Source organism: Bacillus rossius, chromosome 17 (genome assembly GCF_032445375.1).
Source record: "Bacillus rossius redtenbacheri isolate Brsri chromosome 17, Brsri_v3, whole genome shotgun sequence".
Taxonomy (NCBI): Eukaryota; Metazoa; Arthropoda; class Insecta; order Phasmatodea; family Bacillidae; genus Bacillus; species Bacillus rossius.
Window position 1 is genome coordinate 21,335,142 of NC_086344.1, and position 27,260 is coordinate 21,362,401.

Genomic DNA, 27,260 nt, shown 5'->3' on the forward strand with positions numbered 1-27,260 from the left:
TCATTTTAGTATATTTACATTTTATATTTAAGTATAAAAATATTTTGGTAAGATACTTAAATTATGCTAGCCTGAATGTGCACCTTGGTGAACTTTGTTTTCAGTTTTTAAATATGTTTGATTTTAGGACCTTTTTTTTTTGTGGGAGAACGTGGTTTTGGTTACGTGTGGTTTTAAGAGGTATTAAACAAACTTTAAGCAGTTGATTAGACATGCAGACGCTATCCCCAGCGCGATTTTCGTGTTGTGGTTACTCTCTTGGGTAAGTTGCCACAATATTATCAACAGGCTTAGTTATTGCAATCACATAAGCCTGGAAAATTAACTGTTCAATCACAGGGGACAGGTATGATTCCCTCATTAGAGACTTTAATTGTTCAGTGGAAAAGAGCTGCGTGCCAGTTTAATCCGCCACATAATTGAATTGGTAGTACCACGTATTTGAAGGTAGTTTCCGGCTCACAGTGGATTAATATATATATATTATGTCCATTCTATAATGCCTCAATTATAATTTTAGTAGTAACAACAATTGTAAGAGTTGCAGTGTGTTGTTTCAATATCACAATTAAAGAATAACTCAAAACAGTTTAAGATAATCTCTTGCGCGAGTACTGCATTGTTATTTTCTCGCTAGTAGCGCCACCTGCGCAAAAAGGGCGACTCCTGAGCGTAAAGCGTTTTGTGTTTACCGAATTCAGTTCAATGTGCGTTCCCCGTTAGAATCTCCTTGCACTAGAGTGGTTTAACGATGAAGTCCCTGACCGTTTGGATTGGTCGTAATTTTTGGTCGAGACGACAAACCTCTTTTTTGCTGGCCTCCGCGTTTCCCTGTCATTACGGCATGCCATTTTTTTTAAGGGGATTTATAAAAAGAAATATCTTATCTAAGTACCACCACTACTGAATTATTTGCCAGAGTTGAAACAGAATTTCCATTACCCCGGACTTGTTAACCCAAAGCGTGGGTACAATGGGACTTTTTGGTTGGATGTGTGACGTATAATAGAGGCGCACATATTGAACATTTGTAAGAAAAGCTTATTTTTTTTAGTTTACTTTCAATTTGGTGTATGATAGTCTAAATTGAACTGTTATAATATATCATTGAAACTTGGACATTCTTCCATGGACCTCCTGTATAGTAAGCTAGTGACGAACATAACTGATCTTCAAATATTGCTGCGTGAATTGGCATCTTCGATTCACGCGAGGGCGTCGTTCGAACGCGGCGGTTCGGAAAAATCGACTCGAGATCTCGAGGCGCAGTTCCGAGGCGACGGGCGACGGATACTCGAGTTATCTTCTGGAGTGTCCTGGAATTTTCATTTCGAGTAGCGGGGAAGGCACTCCTGAGAGATACGTATCCTGCACGTCTTCCAGTCTCGCGCTATGCTACAGGAAGGTAGACCGTCAGTCAGATACCTAGTATGCACGAATTAAAAAAAAAATAGTTAATGATTAGAGACCTGTAAAATTCGCGATTTCAAATCCTTAAAGGATAGACTCCATGATCCTCTATGCACTCGTGCTAATTACATCTGCTGATTGGTTACCGACTCGTAACACCTGTTGACTGGAATGATCGTGATTCGCTAATTCTTCTGTTAAAGATTTTTCCATTGGCCCAGAGTCCTTCAGATTAACTGTGGCCCAATCACAGAAGCAAAATAATGTCAAAAGTATTTGGACTCTATCCTATCGCGAAATGAATCCGCGAATTTTACATGTCTCTATTAATGATGAAGCAAAAAGGTGAGCGATTCTTTTAGTACTCGCCAGTGGATTTGTAACATCTAACCTCGGTAATATGCAAAACGAATGTGTTTTCATTTATACGGCCATGGACTGAAGTAGCTTGGTTTCTGGGTTGTAGCCGTGTCCTTGGAGAATAATTCACCGACGTTTCGGTCGACATTGCCGTCGCCAACATCAAATCATTCGACTTACGTAACGAAAAGTTCAACTATAGAATGAAACGTCTCCGACAGAAGCGTAAATGACGTGAAGAAAAAAAAATACTAATACCCTGCTTTGGACGAAAGGTTTTTTAAATTTTCCTTTTATGTACAACTTGTTTTATTAAATAATTTTTTATAAATATTTCAATTAGATTTGGCAAAAGAGCACTGAGTGCTGGAATGTCTCATTGTAAATACCAAATCCTGTAAAGTGTTAAATATGTGTTAATAAAAACTTTTGAATTGAATTGAATTGACCTGATATCCGTTCCATGCGATCTACGTTTTATTCAGAAAATTACACCTACCGTATACCGAAGGTTAAGATGGTACACATCCACAAATAGAAACGTGATTAAATTGTAGTTCCTCGTGATTAAAATGCAACAGAATTATAAATAAAATTACTTTTCTCAAAGTGATGAAGGTTCTTTTTTCCTCCGCACTCAAACATTTCCGCATTAGTGTAGCTCTCTGCTTTATGGGTAAAGAAACACTGCCAGGTAGAGGCAGATATGATTATTTCGTTATGCGATTGAATGCTTCAAACTCAGAATCTGACATTTGCGTCTCTTTAGCAGCAACAAGTAAACGACCGTGGAAGTTCCGTTCAATATGAGAAAGGCGACGAAAATTTTCTGGTGTTCCTTTTCCTGTCTTAGTGGTAGTTGTAATAGGCGACAATTACATAATCCTCACTTGAAGAATCCTCACTTGACGTTATGAGAATCTCTGTTGGAAGCCAATACAGGTTATAACGAGGCTCATCATTGCTATAGGCATACTGAACCGACAGAATTCGCTTCGCAGTATGTCTCAAGCGTGTGGTACTTTTGCCTGTGGGTATCAAACGATACAAGAGATCGACTTGCGCAGCGTGAAGTTGTTTTTAGGGTAGCCCGAAGCTGCTCCATCTAACCAAACGCAGGCGTGATTATTTGGAAAATGCAATGGCCGATTTATTCCCTGAATGTCCTTGTTAATGTACAACATCTTAGATCTCGGTGTATGGCATTTGGTGAGACTAATTTTGCGAATGTGACAAAATCCAACGTTTAACAACCACGATGTTGCCTTTGTGGTGGATGGCGCCAACCATAGTTCGCAAAGACAAAGGGAAACATTTTAATTTTAACTTTTAAATTATTTTTTTGACGTGACAAAGTCTAATAAATCGATGAACGCCGGCTGCGCGCACGAAAAAGTGCCCCGTTACGCACATTGTTCCGTTACGCTGTGTCCCGTTACGCTCATTGTTCCGTTAAGCTGTGTTCCGTTACGCTGTCGGCGAGTGCAGTAATAATAGGTTATGTTACAATTGACTAAAAAATTATGGTGATTCATATAATTGATGATATATATTTGATTACAGATTATTTATATCAAAACTTGTTCATAATTATATTTAAACTTTACAGCTAAACGCCAGTTTTTAAAATTAATTACAAGTCATCTACACGTGAACTGTTTCGTGGACTGTTTATAAAGTGAAGTGAAAAGTTAATGTGGTTTTCATTGCTTATTACAACAATTTCGGCAATAATGGTTAATTATTCTCGCATTTTAAAAATCTGATTACTAGTATAATTTCAAGTATTTATTCTTTTATTATTAAAATAAAAATGATTCATTTTTATTCATATAAGTATTCAATCATTTCATCAATGTTTTGTTATGACGTTGTTACGATAAACTATTGTCCGTAAACCGATTTTACAGACAACCAATTTTTTAACATAATGGACAATATATTAAAAATTCCACGTCTGAAATCAGATCCACAGGAGGATTTTACTAATTTTTTCAAGTCATTTCGCTTTTATCGTAGCCATTCCCATTATGAATTTTAAAATTTTGGTTTGTAATTGGAATGATTCGATAGTCGACGTAGCTGCCCCGGCAGCAAATTCTAGCGGCGGTTGCGGAAACTACGTGTCATTCGCGTCAAGGAAATGCAGTCGAAAACACCATTTGCGTACATTTATCACGTTCGCCATTATTTTAAAGAATTTCACATTGGATTTTGTGTCAGAGTTTCGTATTAATAGTTTATTTTGCGACATGAGAACACATGAATTAGCATGGTACCAAGTTTTAGATGTTACATAACACTGGCGTGTGCTGAAACAACCACCCGCATTTTTTTTGCTAACATGTTGTGTGCTACCACCTATGTATAGAGACCCGGAAAATTCGCGGGTTCAATGACCTCCTGGATAGACTCCAATATCCTCTACACACTCGGGCAAATGCCAACTGTTCATTGGCTGCTGACCTGTGAGTCGTCTCGACTGGGTGGCCTGTGATTCGACACGTCTATGAGTGAGGGTCTCTAATTGGCCCTCAGTCCTCCAGATTAACAGTGAACCAATGACAAGAAGCAGCACTAAGGTATAATTATTTGAATTTTAGCATAACACGAAATGAACCCGCGAATTTTCCGGGTCTCTAGAGGTATATACCTAATTTGAAATTTAAAAAAATTCATGCCTGCAATGTGCTATAATAAATATCTAGTTTTTAAAATAAAGTATAGTGCAGCCATATACACACGTTGGCTAACGGATCAGTACATTAATACTCTCTGCGTGGATTAGAAAAAAAAGAAGAAAAAAAAGATGACAAACAATGTTAGAAATTATACATACGGAGTCGTGAGCGTGAATGCATTAGCATTTAAATCGTTTGGCAGAGGCGAAAGCGAGTTTTGGGGGAAAGTGAGATTATAAATTCCGGTTCCTGAGCCTTGCCTCGTTTTAATGCTTTGAAACAACACGAAGTTCCTGATTGCTAGCGCTTCCGCAGTTTCGGTTGGCTGCAGTGTCGTAACTTTGGTCTGCAACGGGCTACGATAAACGCATTTATCTGAAGCAATTTTTTTTTCTCCTGTAATCTGTGAAACACAGGCTGTGTTTCAAACACAATGAGAAATTAATGTATTTATAAAAAAATCTTTAAGCTTTCTTTAATTGTAATTTTGCTTACGATTGTTAATTAAATTTAAATAAGTCACAGTTATCGAAAAGCTAATAATAATGTCCAGTGAACGAATTAAAACGCCAGTAAGATAAGAAAATTAAAGGGCATGTTTTCACAGATTTTATACTTTTTATTTTAATTTACCTTTATATATTTTACGTAATTGCTGTTTACGAAAAAAAAAAATGAAGCACACTGTTCCAAAAGTTTATAGATGTTTCCAAAACGTTTACAGAAGAAAAAGGAACTTTGAAATATAGGTACTTACCTGCGCGTGTAAGCTGTGCCAAGAGAGATTTTTTTTTTTTTTTTGGTGTTTTGTAAGTTCTTATCTACCCGTATTTAATGTGTATGTCGATCATATTTCAGCTTATAGCCAAATCGCCGAGAGAACTTACACATTGGACTTTTCCCGTTTTGTGTGCCGGGAAATCAGTATGAGACTTGACGTATAGCTTCGAACGAAATTTTTTTTATCGGCCTTGCGAGTGTTTATTTTTTTTTTCCTTTGCAAGCAGTTCTTACTCTTCATACAAATAGGTCCATAATCCCTCGTTTCCGGATCCCTCGGAGCAGAAAGCGCGGTCCGTTGGGTATTGGCGATACCAGACGTTTCACAGAGATGAGCAATGTTTCTTGTGGTATTTATGGAAGTATTTGTTCGTGGAGGGAAGATTTTATTCCCCTGAAGAATTGTACAACACAAAGCTGGTGCTAATGAAAAATGTAATCATAAATATTCTTAAGGAGGTATTTCATTTTTATTCTCGTCGTATTCCTTTTCCTTAAATGATAAATAAGTCCTACAAGTTTAAAAAAAATTTCAGAACATTTTATAATTAATAATTATTTATTCATAAGTTTAATAGGCCCTAATTATTTCTTAAAAAAATTAATTTTGGATGCCTATAAAATCTTCACTATTATAGGGGTTATATTTTTTAACATTTTGTTTCAAAAATGATTTTGGTTGTTTTTATAGTTGGACAACCTGTAACTAGAAAAAAATACATCTCTCAAGAAAACCGTGATTTGTTTTAAAAATTGTGCTATATTGTGTTTATTCATGGATATAATTTTTATTTGCTTAGTTTGGGTTAGCAATGTTAATGCATTTTCATCGAATTGCTCACAGCACGTCAAGTTGTATAAAATGTCTTGTAGAGTAACGATCTTAATGTTTTGTAAAAGTTAAGATGCATCAGATTTGTGCAAATATGGTAGCGTGCTTAATCTTCCGGTATTTCGTTACAAAAAGAAATCTGGGAAATACTTTGGCTGTTAAGACTTTTTGATACCAGACTGATGTTACGTTAAGAAGTTTACGTTGCAATGAAACGCTCTTGTAGGCGTAATTGCCTTTCAAATATTCATTGAATATTAGTGTTTTGAAATATTTATTAATGCACTGCTTTAAGCGTTTTGGTCTTAAACGTTTCTTACGCATTTGCTATTTCTTTCATGTGTGATACTTTGTAATGATTTTTTTCTCCTTCTGATATTTTTTCTATTGGGACTGTGGGCATCATTGTTAATTATAGAAGAGCCAATGTTTTTGTAACTCTTGAAAGCTTAGTATTTACTCGGAATAAAATAACACAAGTATAATAATGAATGAATAATAGTTGTTATATTTAATATTCTATTCAAACGCATACAGGACCCGCCTTTTCATGGTAAAAGAACCGAACCTAATGTGAAGTTTTCTCTTGTCTTCCTAATTCTGCGGAATTTCGGAAGCTGTTCAGAACGAGATTGGATCCAATTTCCCACTCATTACACCAGTAACTTGCTTCCGTTTCAGTAACCACACGTTTGTGTCTGGCTCGTCGAACATCGTTCAAGAGCGCGGCTCAGGTGTGCGCTTGAAAAAAAAAAAATAGGATGCATAACATACGCCGAGCTTTGCTCGTAGATTTCAGTATTCAAAGTGAGTTTTTTGAAGCAATTTGAAACTTAAAAGTTATCTTTCTAGACGAAATTTATGTGTTCTCGAGGAAAAAACTACAACTACTTCTTCTCTAGCTTTCTCGAAAACGACGCAATTACTATCCTAACTAAAGCACGAATGGTTAGATTTCGTATTCCAAACGTATTTATGATGGTGGAAGCTGCAAGAGAAACATCAAAACAGTTTCTCGTCTTATCCTTATCCGATTCCAAAAATTCAGTTTTACGAATTTGCCACTTAACATGTAACATGCGAAACTTATATCGATTTTTTTTAATGAGGGCTTATATATCTTTGATATGAAAGTCGGCACAGGCTGTAGTGCTCGTGTGTTTAAAACCGAGCCAAGCTTGTAGCATCTACACACGTGCAAAGAATTCTCTTCAGAGGAAGAGCAGAGCAAAATTCACACATATGTGAACCGCTCAAGAAGATGGTGTATTAAATAATATTGCTTCTGTAAATATTGCATTTTTTGCTCATGATTACAGATTATTTTAATTTTCTCAACCAAAAATCATAAATCCTTTAAAGCCAATTTCATCGGTTGTTGGAAAATGGTTAAGTAATGTATATGTTATAGTTTTTAAGTAATATTTTTTTAGTTAATACACGTTTTTAATTTTTTGTCAAATAAGGTTTTTGTTGTTTATCTAACTTTTAAATTTTTATTAATATTGTGTATTTTTTTCTGTAAGGTGTAAGACCATAATTTAAGTACACAAATGGGTAGTTGATTAAATAAATATTCTTTTCTTTCAGTACTTATAAGTGTGAGTTATTTCCTTAGTTTATTCTTTTTTTAAATTGTTTCTTCTTTGGTTTTCTATTTAATGTTTATTTTTATTTGTAAAAGTATTTTTTTAAAATCCATTGTCAAATGTAAGACAAGGCGATGTCCATGCCATTACATCATCACATGTAAAAAAATAAATAAATAAATCTTTATTTTATTATTAAATCATTTTATTGTGTGACGCCGTAACACCCTCATTGTAAAAAAAATTCTCATAAGCTTCTAAATTTATTCATTATACAGCAGTCAACCACAGATAATTCAAAACAGCCACATCTCTGGAGAAATTGCCTTTTTTTATCATCTGACAAAGTTTATTTCAAGGAGATATACGGCAGTTTCGAACAGACAGATTCAAATGATATTTTAGTTTAAAAAATTTAAACAAATATGAGGTTTTATTGTGGCAAACAGTTTGAAAATTAAAGTTTTATTTGTATGTTGAGGTAAAACTATTTTTTTTTAATTTTATTCGTGATTCAATACAACATATAATAAAAAAATAAGGAACATGAGATAGGGTTTTTGGAAACACCACATAGATATTTTTGTTTAAATGATACCCAAAATGTATGAAGATTTACGAGATAATATTTCTACAAGTAATAATATACGTAATAATTGTTTCACACAAAATTCGTGCTTTTGATTCATTTAAGCATTTAAACATATATTGGGCATTTATTTTTCAAAATCCATACCAAACTATTAACTGTATTTATATTTTATCGAGTTTAAGTCACTACCAAAAATACAAAATTATTTACGCAAAATTTAGGAAACTATCTCACTGAAGGGGTTATGAGCTCATGTGAATCTTAGAAGCCACCTCTAAGTTTGTAAGCATAACCAGACTAAGCGTGACTGACTGCCTACTGAATTTATATATCTGTATAGACTTGTTAGGTGTAGTGCCTGTTTGGTATAATGCCTTTCGGTTAAACGATTTTTGGTCTAGTGCCTTTCGGTATAATGCCTTTCGGCTAAACAACTTTTGGTCTAGTGACTTTCGGTATAATGCCATTCGGCTAAACAACTTTTGGTCTAGTGACTTTCGGTATAATGCCTTTCGGCTAAACAACTTTTGGCCTAGTGACTTTCGGTATAATGCCATTCGGCTAAACAACTTTTGGTCTAGTGACTTTCGGTATAATGCCTTTCGGCTAAACAAATTTTGGCCTAGTGACTTTCGGTATAATGCCTTTCGGCTAAACAACGTTTGGTCTAGTGACTTTCGGTATAATGACTTTCGGCTAAACAACTTTTCGTCTAGTGACTTTTGGTGTAGTGCCTTTCGGTATAGTTTTTTTCGGTCTAGTGTCTTTCGGCTAAATAACTTTTGGTAGAGTGCCTTTCGGTCTAGTGGTTTTCGGCCAAAAGCCGCGTTCCAGACGTAAGATCTTACTATTTGACAGGAATAAAAAGCAAAATACTGAACTCTTGACAAGATACTTGGAAAACGTGCACCAAACTGAGCAAACAGAGCAGGCGAAGAAAACAAAACAGTTCGGCAGTAAGGCTTTTCCAGGTTGACGTTTACCCAACTTCAGCACCAGATAGATATAAAACAATTAATGGTGGTGTGTTTGTAGAAGTAGTTGCATGAAACCAACAGCAAAGCATACAGTTGTTTCGCAATAATGTTCTGAGGGTGGCACATTTAAACGTTATTGCACTGCGATCGCGTGTAATCTCGGCCAATTAAATTACGTCTACTGCACGCGCGAATTTCAAATTTTCTCACTACCGTTTGCGTCTTAAACCTTCCAGGGTTGCGTTTCCAGACATGTGTTCCTAAATAACTTTGTTTTGTCATTTATTGCCACCCATTAAATTTGTGCCCACGTAATTTCCGAGTATTTTCGATTTATCATCAGTGACACTTTTATGTGACCCTGAAACATGTTTTTCTATAAGCACACATTCATTTCATTCAAAGTAGTGTCTTTCAACTATTGACCTTTAAGGGGATTATTTTTAGATTTTATTCAAAGGAAGTTTATGAATTTCTTAACTATTCGCAACCAATGAAAATAACTCTGCGAGTTTTCAGTACAAATATTATGAAATTTAATTCAGCCAGTGACTGGTAATGTTCTAAAGATAATGCTTTGTTGTTTTGTTGTAAAAATACATAAATATTCACCCTTTCAGTAAACACCAGTGGTGTGATTTTCCCTTAAGTTTGTTCGTATCAAACGACATTTGTTTATAATTCAATTGCGAGTTCTTTATTTAAGATTTTGTTATTTTGGTTGAACACATTCTTTTAGCTACCAATATTAAATTTTTGTTTTAGCCTACCCACACTATACAGATGGTTTTTCTTTGTATTTACTCGCACAATTCTACCAAAGCACCTATCAGCGTTCTTATTTAATTACCAAAACAGATTATAATTTCGTGTTTGTCAGCCGAGTAAGTTGGCCTCAATGCTTAAAAATGCATCAAAATAACATTTTATAAAAAAAAAAATGAAAATTTCATCAGTCAAGATAAGTACACAATATTTTACGATGAATACATTGTTATAGAAATCTGGGAATTTATCTGTAATTATTTAAATTAAGTACTAGCTCGTAAGAAATAATTTTTAGTGAAGGTTACAAAGTAGGGCCTATAGACTGTAAGTGACTATAAAACTAAGGGATTCTGCACAAAAAAAAAAATGTTTTCTGTACTTTTTCATGAGATTTGGTTGGAAAAAGGTTGCCAAGAAACAGTTTGTAATACTACAAGAAACATATTGTAAATTTGTACAATACATGTCTATGGAAATTTTTGCATATTTGAAAAACTTTTTTCTCTCGATATAATACTGAGTGATTATTATAAAAATCGACGCATAATTATTTATTTTATTTGATTTTTCATTCGAGCATGATGTTTTTAAACGGCGGAAAATATAATTGATTCTTTAATATTTGGACTTAATTTTTTTTGCTTATCAAAGTCCACAGTAACTACTAGGATGCTAATTACCTTTTAACTACTAGAGGTACTGGGACAACATAAAACTTAAATGCAAGAGTAAGAATCAGAGCCCAGTATTACTGAGTACGCTATTTTGTAGTGGTATAGTTAGTTTACGAATTTAAAACCATCTGTAATTTTACATTAATGTTTTTTTTTTCGTTTACAAAAAAAATATGTGTACACAGCATTTTGAAGTAAGTATTAACATTAATTTTTTTTTAACTATAGTAGTTACTGAGAAATACAAATCAAATGATTGGCTACGTTCAAAAATGAAATAAGTTTTGCACAGAGAAAAAGGTTTGTTTGAATCAAACAAATACTATTTTTTATATATGGCGAAACAAATATTTACTTGGTGGAACAAAATATATTGTTAGTTTAACCAAACACTGTGAGTAACAAAAATAATTTGTTACACCTAACCAAATATACATTTTAGTTGACAAAATTATTTTGTTGGGTCAACAGAATCTTTCCTTCTACAAAATATTTGTTAAAAATAACAAAATATATTTATTTCGCCATAAATAATCAAATATTTTGTTGAGGCAAACAAAGCTTTCTCTCAGTGTGGGAAGTATAAGAGGCAGCCAGTTCACTTCAAGGCTTCCCTCATGAAGCAAAAAAAAAAAAAAAAAAAAAAATCAGCAGCTTGTTGATCTCGATTGGAAGAAAAAAGCCTATGAGCAGGCTGGGATTTCACCAGCTCTCATATTCCCGAATACCTTTTACCCCTTTTTCTTGCATTATAGAGCTTTTTCAAATGTTTATGCGTCTCTTTCGATATTTTTTTTTACATTCCCATTATGAGAGAAGTAAAAAAAAAAGGTGGTGTGGAGGAGCGCAAGATATATTCAAGGTGGGTGGCGCGAACATTTTGGTGGGATTTCCGCAGGGGGAGAAAAAAGAAGATGGTGTATTTGTCGAGGAATGGGAGACGTGGTGAGAGTATTCGCCGCGGGTGGAGATATCCAATTTTGGGCCCGTGAGAACATCCAAGCGTCACCATCTGCGTAGGAGAGAGAGAGAGAGAGAGAGAGAGAGAGAGAGAGAGGAGATGTGGAGCGAAGGTGGGTAAAGGGGGTTAGGAAGTAACTCGTCTTAAATGAGTTTTGTTATCTGCACTCTTTCGTTCCCTGCCCCTCCTTTTTTTCCTTCAAAATAATAAAAAAAAGAGTGAGATCTGGTGTCCTCCAGTAGGATTCTGGAGAAGCTTGGATGAAGATAGAGAGTATTGTAAAGTGGGAGAGGGCACTTTCGTTTCCGCATTTCGTCACCGAGTAATTGGAATCGGGGCGAAGAGGATTTTTTTTTCCAGGGGGCACATCGATATCTGTTTTTAATCGGGGTCTTACTCAACCTTCAGGTGCACCGGTAGAGGGGCGAAAGGAAAGAGAGAAAAAAAAATAGGCAGGATCTCATTAATGGTTAACGGGAAAGTATATGGAAGAGGGGATATGGGGTGTTTGAATTTTTTTCCACGCAAAAGGGTTAGAGGTTGAATCAACCACGCTCAGCCAGATTTGAAGCGAAACACACCACGGAAAAAAATATATTTATACCTTCCAGCTACTTTTTTTTTTACGTATTGGTGGTGCCATCTTTCACGTCGGCACCCAAACGCCTGGAGACTAGAAGCTTTCAGGACCTGCATATCTGGAAAAATTGTGGATTTGGAGAGAAGGGGGAGGGGTTGGTTGGGGTGAGTTTGAATGAGGGTATTGGTTGAAATCCTCCACTTTTCCCCACTCCGTTTCTCTCCAGCCCAACAACCCTATCAGCACTACGTCATATTTCATTCCTTTGCGAGCATCCGAGAGAGCAAGTCACACGAAACTTGAAGCGACTCTCTTTTCTCTCTCTCTCTCACTCTCTCCAGAACGAAACAAATTACATCAGCGGGCTACGTATTTTATATCGTCTATTCTTTTATATATTTTTTTTCACACCCGCTCGGAAACTGGTGGTAGAAGAGAATGACTGGCGAGTGAGTGGGCCCGAGAAATATTACATTTTGTAAAGATCTTCCGGCCCGACGCTTCTCTTCCCGTTCCGGTGTTACGTTTTTCCGTTCTTCAAGAGGCCTCGTCCCCGTCGAGATCCAAAAACAAAACCAAACATAAAAACTCTTGACGTGGAACCAGAGAATGATGCTTACTATGCACAATGATTCGGCGTGGTCCAAGTCACTCTCGCCAAAACTTTACGTTCGAACAACCAAAATACACTTGGCGGAAACGTCCACGCCAGATTATTGGTTGGTGAATACTGAATGGGAATGTACGTCGCTTGACCCAGTCGTATCCATACACAGAAAAACAAAAAAAAAATGTTTCCGTACTTTTACAAAAGGTTCCTTTGGAAACTAGTTTCCAGGAAATAGTTCGTAATACTATAATTTGTACAACACTTGGTAATGGTTATTTTTCAATATGTATGAAATACGTTTTTCGAGATAATACTGAGTGTTTATTACGTATATTGGTATATTTGCGCAAGTTTTATTTATATATTTTAATTGATGTTTCATTCAAGCATGATTTTTATTTTAACCATGGGAAGATTAATCGAATATTAAATTTTTTTGTATTTTTTTATTTATTATGCTTATTGGAAGCTATTAAGGAAACGGTAAATAAATAACTATTTGAGGTATTGAGACAAAGCAAAAAAGCCCGGGTACGAATCTTAAACCCAGTGTTGCTGCGAACACCATTTGGTAGTGATAAAGTGGTATTCATGTAAATGTAGAAATTTACAAATATCTGTAATTTTACATAAATATTTGTTTTCCATTTTCAAAAATAATCAGCCTTTAAAGCGTAGGAACTGTTGTGTTAGAAATCCTGCTGTGTTCCTCTGTGCTGTCGTCGTGTTGTCCGGAATATCAGTTTAGACATATCGATGGTTTCACCTGTGCGTCTCTGTTTTGTCATTGTGTTTTCCACATTAGTTAAATTTTTAGTTCCATCGTTGGTTCACCTGTTTGTCCAAGGTTCTTTTTTTGTCGTTATGTAATGTTCTTGTTGCTACTGTCTCGTCGTTTTAACCCACTGTGTCTGTCTATGCTGTAAAAATGATTTATTGGTTTCTTCAAAGGAATTTTCTGCGCTGCTTACGTTATTATTTTTTTTATATCGGCAGTTTTTAGCGGTTTTATATGTTTTTTCCTTTTTATATATATTTTTTTAAATTTTCATCTTTTTATATTAGTTATCAGATTTTTTTATGCCATAGTTTGTAAACAGATATGACGTATGTGCAAAATAACATCTTGAAATTTAGAATACAAATCTTCGAAAAAGTTTTCATAATGGCAGACTAAATGTTTTTGGAGACATGAAGCAGATCATCAACTGGAGAGAGAATAAAACTGTTCTTCAAAGTGTCCATGTAGTAAAACAGAGGTCGAGAAAATCTTTTTCAGAACACTTCCGTTTTGAAAAAAAAAGTTGATGCTACTGCAGTGATGATAAATCGTAAGGGGCTTGGAACAATAAATTACATAATTATTAAAAGCATTATCAGTGTAACGTTCGAAAACCATTAAAAATTTCTTAAGTATCAGGAATAGCGTGTCAAATTATCACTCGAGATTGCTATGCTTTTAATGACATATCCAGCCATTAATCATAAAAAAATAAATTAAAATTGCCATTAAAAAATTTGTGAGCTAGTCTTTCAGTCATCTCGTGTGACGTGTAACAACTAACGTATAGTTTCACAAACTAATTATAAACATAAGATGTATTTTATTACAACACTGAAAAATTATTGAATTTTTATTATTTACTATACGTTATTACTTCACAACGTTTTTATAATGTATTATAAAAATCACATGGAATTGCGTCACGCTGTTTAAGACTGCTGCTAGCGGAACGAACGGTAAACAGCTGTGTCTTCTTTCTCTTTTGCCCTTTGCTTTATCTCTCTCTTTTCGAACGCCGTGGAAGTGTTTGCTCTCGCCGACACAATGCAGCAACAGCGCCAGCTGCAGGCCGCTTCTCTTTACTTCCTGATACACATTTCCGTTTCATTCGCGGAAATAACCCCCGGAAAATACGATTATTAAACTGACAAAATGTATGGGTTCGGAACATCGTGTCGTGAATGTGCCCGTGATGATGACTTTTGAAAGTGAAACTTCTTTACAGCCGGTAGGGTAAGTCGTCAGAGCGCAACGAAAAAATGTTACGCTCGGAGGTCAACGAAAATTGCAACTATCATGAGTGAGACAAACCGATTCTCATATTAGAAGAGACCGGAAAAATTCGCTGATTCATTTCACGACAGCCTGAAATTCAAATAGTTATACCTCAGTGCTGCCTCTGCTATTGGCTCAACAACCCACCTGGACGACTCAGGGCCAGTGAGAAACACTCAACCGAAAGCTGTGTCGAATCACAGGCCGCTACATTGGGACACCTTCGCAAGACAGCAGCCAATGAGAGGGCGACATTTGACCGAGTGTACACAAAACTATAAAGTTCATCCTAGAGGTCATTGAACCCGCGAATTCTTCCGGTCCCTACATATTAGAGTGCTCGATTGCAGGTTTACACTACAGCACTCTGGAATATTTGCGCGCACTTACATAATTGCTCACTCGCATACTTGCTCACTCGCATACTTGCTCACTTACATACTTGAGCAATCGCATACTTGAGCGATCGCATACTTGAGCAATCGCATACTTGAGCGATCGCATTCTTGCTCTCTAGCATTTTTGCCATAGTTTTTTTATACATTGCGGCTTCGCTCATGCAGTTTCAGGGTATTGCTGATATCTTATGAAAATCATGATTATTTCAAATCAATTCTACTATAGAAATAGACACAGTAAATAATTGTCAGGTGCATAAAAAAAATAAATTCATAAAAAACCGTTTGAGAATGAAGTTTTTTTAGCGGTTGTGCGTAAGACTTTCAGATTTTTATTATTGATGAAATTATGATTTTATAGCTCCCATTTTAGTGTGTTAGAATATATTTCACCTTTATGCAATATCTCATTTTAGGAATAATACTTCTTTTACATCCATTATTAATCAAAATAAAATACCTAACGTTAAAAGGCTTGTTTTTTTTTACCAGGTTGTTTATTTTATTTTCTTCAGTTTAATATTACTTAAAGGTACAACTGAAATATTATTACGGTATTACATTTGCATTTTTTGTCTAAATGCAAATTTTGTGAACAGATTTTTTTTTGGATGTAAGATGTCTCTGCGAGATATTATTAGTGCAAAAAACTTACGTAATGTTTTCAATAATTTACCTACCCATAAAATTCTTTACAATGGTACGGCTTCAATAAACATTTTTTCAGATTCTTTCGTTTGATGTTCGGTTTGCCCCAAAACCAGCTATCAATTAAAATTCTTACATACAATCATTTATATAATTGTTAATAGACAAGATAACTGCCTTAAATCTGCAAATAGAATTCTTGGCTCAAAAATTAAATATAGAAATAAAAACATCTTGGTCTAATTTTTTAATGATACCAATCTGACAAACTCGTGAGAAATGGCAAATTTTTTTTAGATTCAAAATTAATACATCTCACTGAATATGAATAATATTATTTCAAAAGAAATTTATCATACCTCCTAAGCGTATAACGCGAATTATTTGTTTAAAATATTTTTTTGACACACCTTTCATTAGGTCAAGTGTTGAGACAAATATGGATAAAGGGAAAAAAAAATCGTATTCATTCATATTAGTTTGTGTTAAATCAGTTTCAGAGATATTAACTTTTTTATGTTATTTAAAACTTATGCTTAAAACTATTTTTATAATGTGTAAATTTACTTTCAAGGTTGACTTGTTTTCTACGCTCAGGAATAATAACATCAATGCAAATATTGCATGAAAATATAAAATTTGATTAAAATTATATTTAATATTATTAAATAACTGGTGAAAAAGTTATGACTTTTAAACAATTAAAGGAAGCTACCGTGAATGTTAACACAACCAGTCCTTAAATCAAAAAGAATGACAAAAAATTGTTTAAATACATGGGGTTTTGGTCTGTACTTTAAATTGTACCTTCACCACTGCCCCTTTCAGAAACCAATAGGCAACCCGCCGTGTTTCTCTCCCGACACGCCGCGCGTATACTAACAGTCTCTGCGAACAAAAACAAGGGCCTGGCTTTATTGCCGCGTCAAATATTTACCCTGTGCGCCGTCGGCCGATGTTTGATCAGTGGCCGCAGCCTTCAAAAGGCCAAACGAGGTTCCATTGTGATGGGCCGTGAGGGTACATTGTTTCCTCGAGAAACAGCGACCGCGAGACAGCAAACAATTTTTTTTTTCGAGGCTGTCGCAAATTTTCCTGTCTTTTTCTAGCTTCTTTGACGCTGTAATATATTTCTTTTACCACCTGGTTCACCAAAGAGGTTGCGGGCAGAATATATATATATATCTTAATATATATAAATCTCGTGTCACAATGTTTGTCCTCAATGGACTCCTAAACCACTTAACCGATTTCGATGAAAATTGGCATTTAGGTGTAATATTTTCCAACTTGAGAGATGGGATAGTTTTTATTTCGATTAATGGTCTTAATCTTATAATTTTAGAGTTTTCTAATGTGATGTATGTATGAGTTGGCAGAAAATCATTTTAGAGTTTTCTAATGTGATGTATGTATGAGTTGGCAGAAAATCACCACGGCAACGGCTGTAGCAATGTTGATGCTTCATTCGTCTCCATGGCAACGACTATTTCATTGTTAGTGTAGTCCTCATCACTCATTAAATACAGACCACCAATTTTTAGATATATACAGGTAAATAACTATACACTGGTAGAACAAAGTCGGTCGGGATTTGAAAGTGATATAAATTATTCAAATTAAGAAGACAATTACTAACTACATCTGATTTCTAAAAAGGTCCCCTTCACCAAGTCAACTGATTTCGATGAAAATGGGCATTTATGTGTAATTTTTTCCAACTTGAGAGATAGGGTAGTTTTTATTTCGATTAATGGTCTTAATAATTTATAATTAATAATAAACTGATTATCAATGTTGATTGGTGTTTAAGCCCGGGAAACAGTGGGTACTTCGTCTCCATGACAACGTTGCGTGCTCGAGAGTCGGGAAACCATCGGTGCTATTCGTTTTTTCTTCGGTACATTACAAAGCATTGTATTAAGTTTTTGTCAAAATTAATTAGTTTTCATTTTATTTCATTTATTATAACTGTAAATAAGAGATTTGGTCTCATTTCCCCCTCCCCCCCCCCAATTAATACAACCGTGCGAAGCCGGATCGGGCAGCTAGTATATATATATATATAATTCTAAAGAATATAAAAAAATTACAATTTATGTATTTTAAAAAACCTCCACAACAAGGGGTTTAGCAGTAATATCACTATTCTCAAAGCCTTTTCTAGTTTGTGATTCCATGTGTTGTAACAGTTAACCTTGTATCACCCTTAATACCGTTTTACCTTTACCAAGATCAGGCATATTTTTCATAACTTCAGAGGGTAGCGGGGAATATATATATTTCCGTTCGAATCCCGGTCGGGTCGGAAAATTTTCCCTCTGGCTCAGGACAGGGTGTTGCGTTGTTCCTCCATCTACAGGTGGCGAAAGGCAAGGATAAACCATCGTAGAATCATCCTGCCTTTCTTCTCCCAAGTCTGCGCCGTGGTCAACACTCTACAGTGATGTCTGCGCTTCTTTGATAACCACCGCGCCGTTCTTAAAATCAGTGATGCTGATCACTTGCAAAATCAGGAAATATTATCTATAAATTAATTTAAGCATGACCGACTATTTCTTGAGCTACTACACACTATATGTATGAAAGTCATACTTTACAATTAAAAAAAATTCTGATACAAGGATTTATACACAAATGTTTTTAAGAATGTATTTAGAATCAAATTAACATTTTACAGGAGGTTTACATATATTTCGTGCATACGACTTTCATATAATTGTTTTTATTTACGCTAAAATTTATTGCTTTACCTAACCTGAACATACCCCAGATATTTAAAATGGTCTTTTTATGAACGCCAGAATGCATTAAAAACAAAAAAAAAATATTTTATTTATAATTTTAAGTGGCAGTAAGAGAAAAGTTTAAGACAAAAATTTCGTAATTGTTGACTGGAAGTGCAAACGTAATGTTTTGATTCGCTTTTTATTTATAAAATGACTCTATTGCAGAAACAGCTATATTCAAAATAACTGTCTTCTCTGAAATTAACGTATAATCATACAATTCCAGACTATTATGTAACAAGACATTTGATATTTCTTTTAAGTCCTAATATTAATTTCCCTATCACACAACCGTCAAATCTAATATTCTTGACTTGGTTAGAAACATTTTCATTAAGGGGGAAAAATTATGAAATTCGTATAGAAAATATTTATATATGTGTCTTATTAACAAAATAAATATTTATTTTGTTATGTATTTTATTTAAAAAAACATAAACCCCTCAAACTTTTTCTTAAATGTTAAATGCATTATAATTATTGAGCAAACATTTTATAGGGTTTTTATATGATACGATTTCGTTTGTGGCTTAGCTTATACTTTAAAGTAATTTTTCTAAAATATTAAAAAATTATTAATATCGACTAACGGAAAGAAGAATTAGGATTTTCCAATATGCTTTAATTTTATCACTCGGATAAAAAAATTGAAAATCAAGTGAGAGTAAAATTGGAAGCTTTAGATATACGAAAATTGGAGAATTGGCGAAACAAGAAAAAAATAAATAAAAAAAATTGATAATACGTAGAATAATATCGTCGCATTCTGGACGGATTTGGTTTCTTGTGAAATTATAAAATTTCTAAAAATTGTTTGCTGAAAGTTTTGGTACAATATAAATATTTATACAAAACCAATAATTGTATACTTATAAAATTATTTTAAAAAATAATATAATTGGATACATTTGTAGATAAAATATGCTGTTTATTTTTTAAACGGAAATAAATTATTTCTTACCTGTAAGTATTCGCAGCATATCATCCACACAAAGTACAATTTCACTCATATTCACCAACATAGAATTTAACCTTAATTCGTCTACGTCAACACACCATTTGACACTAATTTACAAACTAAAAATATATTTTTTGACTTAAGACCTGTTGAATAGCAGAAAACGTCTTATGATTTATATCTCTGGCCGTAAAACTTATTTTATAACGGGTTTGCAAGCATTTTTTCCTTGCTGTATCCAAGTAACCATACTTTTTTTTTTCCTCTCGAGAAGACTGGTTCCTACAGTTTGTTCTTCCTTTATTTAATTAATTGAATTTTTGTTAAGAGATAACAGTGATGTGCTTTCAGTATTAAAATCCATAAAGATATTTTTATCTAGTATTTTGTATGCATTTGTAAATAACGTGAAAACATTTAATCTTCATCAATATAAGTGCGTTACTTTAGAAACAAAATTATTTGGTTTACAATAAAAAGAAACACGCCCATATAAAGAATTAGAGATGGAATAATAAACCCTTAAATCATTTAACCAAATCAATTCTTAGGTATTCGAAATATTTTATATTCCAAGTAAAAGGTTCGAATAAAAATATTCGGGGAAAGGAAATTATTCCAGAAATTCTATCAGTAGCAGCTGAAAATGTTGAGTATTGCATTATTTATCTTTATAAAACTATCAAAAAAATTTGTGTTTGCAAACATTTGAGACAAATATTTTAATTGGGAATAGGCTACGTTGAATATGTAAATAATTGTTTTGTGTGTTTCTGCTTGTTTATAATTTAAATCACTATATATTTAATCTTTACTCTTTTTATAGTGATTTGGATCCAGGGTTTTGTTATGATAATCTATTTAGATGTTTAGATTTGAAGAAAAGTGGATTAGACCCATTAACAAAATGTACGTAGTAAACAGACATTAGATTTTTTTTAGGTTAACACGTTTAATAAGACGATTTGGTCGTGGGGATTATCTAATTTTTTTCTACCAAATTGACGGATCGGGTTTATGAACCTGACAATGTTCGTTCTGTGAGTCATACAGCTACAGGTTGATTAAAAAATACAATGATGCTCGAATAAGCCTTTGAATGGACTTTGGGTGGAAGTTCGCAGCCGGACGACCCAGTTTTGGGCACCTTCTTGAGAGAGAGAGAGAGAGAGAGAGAGAGAGAGAGAGATAGAATAACCGAGGAGAAGGTGGGGAGAGAGCCCTAGACTGGATTCCTCGTGGGAGCCACTTGTTAAAGTTCGCGGGTTGCGCTAATTGGGGTAGCGTCTTTTCTCGCTCTTCTTTCTCTCTTTCTCGCTCTCTCTTCTCTCTTCTCGTTGCAGTCCACCGCTCACCTAAGCATATCTCGACTCCTATCCTTCAGAATCGACCCGCGGTGTTTTGGCACTGGGTTAGACAAATAGACATAGTCCTCTAGATCAGCCGCTATGTCAGTAGCCCAGCTACTGACTTATCTTCACCGGCGACTGGGCAGAAGCTGCCCAGAACCACCTGATTATGTACTGACCGGTACAGCCAAACCGATGAGCAAAATCCATTTACATTATCCTTGAAAGATTTGTGCAATGGGAGTGCATGACTCGATGTAAGCTTTTGGACATACGCCATTGCTAAGCACGCGTATGTCTGTAGAAGAAAACTTCTACAGACATACATGTGCTTAGCAATGGCGTATGTCCGAAAGCTTAAATTAAGAAGAAAATCCATTTATTTTGACAACACTTACAAAAAATATATTTATTCGTGAGTGAGTCTTTTCAGTACTCGCCAGAAACGTGTTACAGTTAACCTCGGTAACGGGAAGATTTACGTATTATCACGTTGCACATAACACTTATAAAACGAATCTCGGACACGAAATGTAACGCAGAATTATTTTAAATAATGTAGAGAGTGATAAATATAAGCAAGTGGTGTTTTTCAAACACATTTCTGGACGCGAATCACACCTAGTTTCCGCACCCGCCGCTAGAATTCGCTACTGGAGCAACTACGACTATTATCTAAACATTCTATTTGCGAACCGAATTTTAAATTTTATTGTTGTTTGATGCATTGGTTTTCAATTCATTTCGTTTCGTTTGGTTCAAATTCATTTCTATTTGTTTCTTTTTAAAATTATTTCGTTTGTACCTTTTTGATATGTAGAATATGCAGAATGAAACATTATAAATATCCAGTTAATGAAACTCTCAACACCGAATTATATACAACACACAGCTTAAACCAGAGGGTTCAGAAGAATAACATTTTCAGGAAACATTCCTTGAATACCTTACGGGACGCTAAGAAAGGATTTTTGAAAATTCGTTTTCTACGGGGGTTAAATTTTGGGTGAAACTTTATAAAAAAAACTATTTTAAGATAACGATAATGACATTTTGTTAATATATTCTTTAAAAAAACACGTTTTTTCAATATTTTTGAAAATTCATCTCTTCAGGGGGAAGGGGGAGAGGTTTCATGCGATGTTAAGATCATAATTATTACCGTTATTGATCGAAAATCTCCACGGCCACGGATGTTGCATTTTTCATGCTTATTTCGTCTCTATGACAAAGGCTATTGCATTGTTAGAGCATTCTTCGTCTCCGTTAAAATTCTGCGGGGGCCATAAAGATGAACAATGGGTGCGTGTACTTAGGTACGCGCGTGAGAAGTTATACTTCTTTGGCATCATTAAAAAATTGTTTTAAATTGCATGCAAATAATTCTCCATGGTAGCGTTATTCTCCATGGTAGCGTTAAACGTTTAACACAACCTTGTTGGAAGTCGCATTAGAAGTATAACTTCAAATATTTCCCGTTTTCCAAGAAAACGTCCTACAGCATTGAAGCTCGGCAGTGGTGTTCTTTAAATTCCAACAGAGAACGTGATTTAGCCCGGGCATAGCCGAGAAATTGTGTTAGTGTTAATATAAACACCAATTAATTAATAAATAACTTAGAAATTCAAAACTTACAATCACATTACTTAGAAATATAGGTACAACTCGGAAACACGTAATGTAGAAATATACAACCTGGAAACGCAAAACGAACACACAAACACAGAACATAGAAACGTGTATAAATTTAAAACAGACAAATTCTTAGTTTTTAAGTTATTCCAACATACAAGTTTCTCGTGGCGCAACGAAAAGTATCACATTTGGCTGATGATCATATAATTATTAAAAATATATAGGCGATAATTATTTATTTATTTTACTCACGCCTTCAAAAAATCGTTTGAATAGAATATTTGTAGAGTCATCAATTAGTGTTACTTATTGGCTGGCATATTGCTCTAAAGACCCTAATAATAATTTTATAATATACTCAAATTGTTAAGTAAACTAAACCAACATCAGTATTTTAATACTCAAAGAAAACATATATCGTGTAATTAAAATTAAAAATAAATCATAATAATATCGAGGGAACCCATTCTATAGTCTCTCCAACGAATGAGTGCATACTTTCTGTTTATCAAAATTTTTCTGTGAAGTGATGGAAGGTTATTCATCGGACCAAGTAAAATCTCTGACAAAGTTACTTGTCATAAAATTAGTAGTGCATTAATAAGGTTTGGGTCCGAGTGGAAATCATTTAAATCACTCTTATTCACCACCTCTTCCTTTCCCTACATATTAAAATATTTTCCCTTCAATTAAAAGAGAAAGCTTGTTACCGATTAGCCAGGGATATTCGTAAGTTTACGGCTATCTTCGTCAATTTACTGGCACCGAGATCACTTACTTTGGACATAAATCGAAAACAAAAATCTTGGCATACTAACAAAACATTCGAAAAAAAACTTTAGTTCTACAAAAAAAAAATTGGTTGTCTGTAAAGTCGGTTTAACGTGACAACGTCATAACAAAACATTGATGAAATGATTTCATACTTTTATGAATAAAATAGAATCATTTTTATTGAATTATCACTATTTTGTATAGATACAAAGAAGTGAAATGAAATCTACAATTTAATTGATAAATTTACTTTTATTTGCATTCATTAATTCAAATATTTTTATTACTTTTACGAAGAGATTATTTTAACTTTTAACTTTTATACATGTTTTCTATTTAACTTCTTCCAATCTGTGTTATTCTGTTAAGGATAGGACGATGATAGGAAAAGTAGGAAAATAATGGGAGTGTTTCAAGTTTAATGTGCCTCGAAAAAGTCAAATCGATGGTTGTTCCAATCGAGTGGAAGAGAGAAAGATGCGGCGCAAGCGTACAATGAGCGTAACGGGACACAGCGTAACGGAGCAATGCGCGTAACGGGGCACTTTTTCGTGCGTGCAGCTGGCGTTCATCGATTTATTAGACGTTGTCACGTCAAAAACACTAACTTGTCCACGTGTGTGTTTACCTTTGTTTAGAACAGAAGACACAACTCGGAAGTCGAAAAACCGGCGTAATTTTCACGAAGAATCAGTTATTGGAAATAACTAAGAACTCTTCGTTTACTTAAGAGTTTTTTAGTTTTCTGTTATTTTTTACAGTGCGGGAAAAATATTTCTGGCCATTTTCTGTACCCTCTTATGTCCCATGTAGCCAGCGTGCGTTCGAGAAAAGACTACTTTATCTGCACAACACCCGATCAATGTCAACAAGGGAAGCCTTTTTTTCACAGACGAGAGAGCCAAAATCCGAAGTTCCCCGAAGGTCATGTTTTTTTCCGTATCTTTAATGTAGCTATCCTAACCAAATCAACCGTCCACAATGTTTTAATTGTATTTATAATGTAGCTAACCTAACCTAATTGACCATTAGTATCCTTTTATCAACACTGCCATATTTATTTACAATGAACAAAAAAAAACCGAAGATGCACGATCGTGCGTTTGGCTCTCTCGTCTGTGAAAAGAAGGAGTCCCAGTCAAGAACGTCATCGCATTACGTGTGCACGTAAATTTTTATTTTGTTGTTACGTGTATTGTCACTGTATATATCTTTGTATTAATTTTTTTTTTGCCAAAAGTATTTTGTTTTTGCGCGTAATTGTGTATGTCATATGTAAAGTTATTGTATTGTGTGTTTTGTTTATGGGTCAAACTCCAATTGCTCCTCAGTCATTGGATGGCACCAAAGATCGCATTAAATATATAAAATAAAATAAAAATAATTTGACCTTTCATGGTGTTAGAAATCATCGAATATATATATATAAAAAAAAACTACAAAATTTTTTTTTGCGCTATTGGGTTAAAGACTAACCTATGTTTAAAAGTAAACTTATCAGAACAAATTAGCTTGTGCTGTTTTTGTACTTAAATCTAATACTTTTGATATAAATTGAGGTCTAGACTTGTGGGCTCCAGCTGCGTCAAAAGAGAAGTGTTAACTAACGTTTCGGCAGAACTTCTAGCCACCATCTTAGGGGACATGTATCCTACTGACTCCAGGCTAGTTATTCTTAAATCAGAAACTTTTTTTTTATGTGTAACATCTTAGCTCTCGGTATACGGCATTTGGTACGAGTGATTTCGTAAATGGAACGGGTCACATGGGACGAAAATTTGTAACAACCACGTTGCTGCCGTCAGTGACGGATGGCGTGAAACAAATTTCACAAAGCCAAAGGGTTTGTGTTTTAATGAAATTTCCTTGTTCATAAATCATTTTCTAAGATGGGGGTTTATTTTTTTAAAGTATTTTTCGCTTTTATTGCTGCCGTTCCATTATTATGTTAACCAAATAAATGAAATCAAATGTAACCAAATTTAATAAAATAAATTTAAATGAACGTGATTTTAAATGACACGGAATCGAAAGAAACCAATATTGTAATAGAAATAAACTGATTTGAATTTAAACGATATTATACGAATTGAATTGTGGTTTTCTTACCTAAACGCCTATAGGTTTGTGTTTGTTTGTCTTGTGAAATTTGTAGATGTTTGTTTCCGAGCTGTGCGTTGTCCCCGAGTTGTCCCGGCCCGGTGTCCCCGAGTTGTCCCGGCCCGGTGTCCCCGGGACAGTGATATTCCGGACAGCAGGGCAGTCCCCGCCCAGTCGTTCACGTAGGCTCCCAGCGCTCGCCTGCAATTACGCCCTCCGGCGCAATCACCGGATTCCACGCCCGAAAACGACAACGCGCGCTGGAATTACATGGTTGCCGGATATGGAAAACGATTCTCATTCTCTCTCTACCATTTTTTCCTCCCTTTCATTCCACACTGCCCTTCCTTCTCTCGCTTTTAAGCCCCCGACAGATAGAACCGGGTCATGTGCATAGTCGAATATTTTCCTTCTAGAGGAAAAAAATTATACACACATTGCGTTTTTTTAGCACTCACGCAATTTTTTTTTTTACCTTCAGCTGACTTGCGGCGCCGTATGGCTAAGCCCTTTCCGCGTGATGCCGTGGGAAAGTCATAACTATGGTAAAAATACCGAAACAATCCTTATATTATAAATGCGAAAGTATGTTGGTCTGTTTGTTCTCCTTTCACGGATGAACATTATTATTTTTTTGCTTAATGATATTTATGGGCTTATGAGTGACATGTACATTCCTAAGAGTGTGAAAAAAGAGCTTGAAATATGTTTTTTTAAATAGAAAGTTACGAGAGTTAGATCACAGACGCACAAATAGTGAGTTTGTGTAATTTCTCCAAGTCCGACTTACGGTCATATAGTACCTAAGGTCTGGCAACTTCCTATCCTTCTTCTTGCCGAAACACGTCCGCTTTGTGAAGTTCGTGGTTGTAGGTGAACTATAGTCGCTAATAACTGTTTAGTTTAGAACATCGTCAATAGATGGCGTTGCCTTGAATTTGTAACGCGCTATCGTTTGGTGCGTCCGTCACGTCTTGTCTAGGTGTTACCTGCCTTACACAAAATGAAGCTGAAGATTGGCGTCCCGGTTTTGCTGTTGAGCAGTCTCGATGCACTGAGATTTGTGCAATCAAAGGGACTTTAAAAATCAAAATTTCCCATTTTTCGATTGTGTGTCCTACAGACTTGAAACTCGGCAGTGATGCTCCTTATATTATGATGTATTTAGCCCGGGAAAAGTCGGGTACTTCTCTTAGTTGTTTGTAATGGCTTTATTGAACACACACTGTCAATAGTACGGTTGCTCATTAATCCAAGACTGCCCTGTGTTTCCCTATTGGCACGTCTCGATTCCATATTTCCAGGTTAGACGTCAACAAAAATTACATCACAGGCATAAATAATACTGATCAATGAACACATTTGTGTCAATACATACACGTGGTTGAGTAACACACTTTTAAAAAAATACAAGATTTTTTTTCACTAAAAACGAAACCATTTACATGCAATATTTTTTAGGTCCGAATATTTAAATTAGCCTTAATAATTGACTAATATTTAGTGAGTTCTAGTTTATTTAAATTATGCATGCTTCACAAATTTATGAACCAAAAAAATATACCAAGCAGTTAGTTACTTTTAGTTAACTCTATACATTAAATTATTAATTTAAAGTTAATTTTTAACAAGTTAATTATAATAAACTCAAATATTCTGTTAAAGGAAATTAAGAATTTATAAAAGTAATAAAATCGATAGGATTCTTTTTTATATTTTAATTATTAAATACAACA